The sequence below is a fragment of the Schistocerca nitens genome, chromosome 1 (assembly GCF_023898315.1).
Source record: "Schistocerca nitens isolate TAMUIC-IGC-003100 chromosome 1, iqSchNite1.1, whole genome shotgun sequence".
NCBI lineage: Eukaryota > Metazoa > Arthropoda > Insecta > Orthoptera > Acrididae > Schistocerca > Schistocerca nitens.
Window position 1 is genome coordinate 831,102,574 of NC_064614.1, and position 3,666 is coordinate 831,106,239.

A 3,666-nucleotide genomic window follows, 5' to 3' on the forward strand; every position below is an offset into this window, starting at 1 on the left:
CAATTTTATCAGAGCTGTTTGAAGGACCTCGCCGACAAGTTACGGCCCAGCCGCATCTTCTTCCCGTTTTCAAACATTTTCAGGCCGAACTTTTGACCGATCTGCGGCGGAAGCCAGCCTGTGGGTGCCGTGGACGGGGAGCCGCTCTCTATATATCATCTCAACAGAGAGCGGAAGATGCGCGAACGATTGGCCTTTAATGCGTGGGTCACTCGGGATGGAATAAAGACTTCCGACAGGGTGACGATTGAGAATGAAATCCACGCACATTTTGAGTCTCTTTTCAAGATGTTGATGTCGATCCCGCTGCGCTGAGTCGTATTTTACAGGGGGTTCCTAATGTATTAAGCCGCACAGACCGTGTCCATCTTTACGCGATACTTTAACTGCTATCGCCAATGAAATTCTTAATGGCGCTCCTCTACCACCGGTATTTGCAGCGGGATGCATCACGCTCCTTCCAAAATCGACTGCGACGCCGACTATACATACTGTCAGACCGATCACTCTATTGAACGCTGATTATAAGATCATGGCGAGTTGCGTCGCGCACAGACTGCGGCAAGTCATGCCGCGCGTTATCAGTGAATCTCAGACGTGTGCTGTGCGTGACAGGAATATTTTTGATGCCGTTCTGGCCTATAGGGACTGTATCGGTTTTGTACGCGGCAACAGGGTTCGGTCGGCGGCGATTATGTTGGTCGATTTCCAGAATGCATTTGACAGGGTTGGCCATGCCTATTTACGGCGTGTGATGGTTGCAATGGGGTTTGGCCGTGGGTTTACCCACACGGTTCAGGGTTTTTTGCGTAATGCCACGTCGTGTGTCATCGTCAATGGGTCCCTCAGTCCACCTATACGTCTGACTCGCTCGGTCAGACAGGGTTGCCCATTGTCAATGACACTTTACCCTTTGGCGCTCGACACGCTGCTGCGGTCTATTTGCCACGAGTGTCCGGGGATCCAACTTGGGGAAGATCGCCTTACTTACCGGGCTTATGCCGACGATCTTGGAGTGTTCTTGGGTCGGCCGGCAGATGTAGATACCCTGTACTCTGTTCTCCGGCAATTTGAGAAGGCGAAGGGGGCCATTGTGAATGTTCACAAGACGGTTTTGCTCCCCCTTACTTCTCGGATGAGCCATGTGCGACGAAATTGGTTCAGTGTTGTGCAGCAGCACAAAGTCCTGGGGGTCATTTTATCTGATAATCCTCAGCGCCTGGAGGCTCTGAATTGGCGTCCCACCTTACACAAAATTAGGGCGGTTGTTAAAATTCATGCGGCGCGGCATTTTTTCGCCAAATGCGCGGCGCTCCTCCTCAAACGGACTACGGCCGTGTTAGAGAAGGGCACCAGCAGTGCCACGGTCATGTTGTTCACTCAATACCGCCCACATTCCGTGGTTGCTCCGGTCTCTGTCAGCCACATACCCTTTGCGCTGAATTTCGCGCGGCGTTTTTATTTTAACAACAGCTATCTTGCGCATAGTGGCTCTGGCGGAGGCCGTGTCGGCGACGTTATCCGTGCTCTGCGGGGATAACCGGCCTGGAACAAGTGGGAGTACCGCATGCCGCACACTGACTGGCGAACAGTTTGGCGAAACATCGCCACACCCGTCCTTCCTACACACGTTAGAGCGACGTGGTATAAAGTCGTCAATGGTACTATTCCTACAAATGCTAAACTGCACTCTATTCATCTGAGTCCGTCCCCCGCCTGCGAGGAGTGCCTTGAAGAGGATAGCATTGAACATCGCTTCGTGTGCCGTCGGTTCCGTGCTGTGTGGGACACTGCTAGGGATATGGTGCGTCTCGTCAACAGGGTGTCTACAGCGCAGGTGACAGTGGCAGATGCGATCGTACCCCAGTGTAAGGCGTTTCCGACCACCAAATGCAATGCCACCATCTGGTTACTCGGTCATACAATACATTCTCTATTTTGTCTCAAACTGACGAATCGTCTGGATTTTCTCACCTACTTATGGGCTGAACATGGCAAGTACCGTGTTCGAAGAGACTATGCTATGACTTTTGCAAATTTTTTGCATGTCGCCTTGGCGCATGCTTTTGCTCTTTTACCGATGTCGACTCAATTAAATTTACACTTTCCTGCTTAAAACTATGACGTGATAGTAAGAGACCTCGTCTTGCGATGAATGTATATTTAGTACCAGAAACGAAAAATATAACGTAAACGGGAGACATTTCTCCCTTGGGAACTGCCTCGTATATGGTATTATGCGAGGATATTTTGTTTTACCTTTCTTTATTTTCTTATTGTTTACCTCTCTGCCATGTATTGGTTTGGGATCGTGATGCCGAGGAGAGGCGTTGCATGAAAGTGTCCCCCTTTTTTGTGGACATTTCGTTGTGTTTCATTGATTTTACTTTGGTCAGGATACCTGGTGTGTTTTTCCTTATTGAATTGCATTATTTTCCTTGTCTTTCTCGTTTCTTCGGAGTGATCACCGCTCCACTTTTCTCCACGGTTACGTCCGTGTTTAATAATTTTTCCATTACTGGATGACGTTTGCTTTATGTGCTGACTGGACTTTTCTTTGGCTCCTTCCAGAAGGTTATATATATTTTTTCTTTCTGTTTTCCCACTTCACGAAGCCTTCATATGATTACCCTGATTTTCGTGAAGATGCATACGTTTCTGTTTTCCCTTCTCACAAGGTACGCCTCAGAGGAAGGAGGCTTACTTTGCAACTTTCTTTCGTCAACGTTCGTTTTCGTATCAGTTACATCTGGCACCAGCACTAACTATAGCTGAGAAGCTCGCCGACGAAGGCGTTAATTGGAGAGTGAAAGGACGGGCTATACGGGGAGATGGTAGGCCCTAAAAAAGTTGCCAATTTTTACGTCTCACTTTTGTGCCGCTACGGTGTGTTCTCGTGGGGTAGGACGCAGCTCTCGTGACGCGCGTGTTGTGTAGGTAGCGTGGCCGAGCGGTCTAAGGCGCTGGTTTCAGGCACCAGTCTCTTCAAAGACGTGGGTTCCAATCCCACAGCTGCCAAACGTGTAATGTTTCCTGTGTCGAAGACGGCTGCACTTATTGCCTGCAAAGAAAACAGCACAACAAGGCGTGAGCTTCTGCTTCGTGAATTGCCGTAGAACAGTGCGTGGTGCAACGACAGGATTTGTAGGCGCCTTTTGCTCTCATCATTGCTGGCGTTCGTCTCCACGAAATGCGTCCGGAGCACGCCGTTCTTTAAGATGAGAGAGTGGATTTTTGCCGTCGTTATCCGGTGTGGTCTACATGTCTCGACTTTGCTCGACTGACGCGTGCACAAAGCTACATTAAGTATGATTCACGGCAACACCCGACGGCGAGAGAGATGCGGCGTCTGTCCACTTGTTATCGACCCACATACGTGTAGTCAAGAGGCTTGGAGGACTGCAAGACATTGCCACGGAGGTGAATGCAGCTAACCACTGGAGTTAGTGTCCTGACAGCGCAGGCACGTTCGTTTGTTTGTATACATGTGATGGAGACCGTGTCTGACACTGCTGTGGCGTGGCACGGTGGGCTGGGCTTTGCTGTGTACCGCCACTTGCATTCCCGCCAGCTGCTTTGGCGGGCGCCCCCGTGGCCGTGATCGTCTAGTGGTTAGGACATTGCGTTGTGGCCGCAATAACCCAGGTTCGAATCCTGGTCACGGCA

The 3,666-nt window shown here is 50.2% G+C and overlaps 1 non-coding gene across 1 annotated transcript; it reads left to right on the top strand.

Moving 5' to 3' along the window:
- Positions 1 to 3,594: 3,594 nt before the first annotated feature.
- Trnah-gug (transfer RNA histidin (anticodon GUG)) lies at positions 3,595 to 3,666 on the top strand. The gene has a single exon. It is a non-coding gene; the product is annotated as a tRNA-His (tRNA).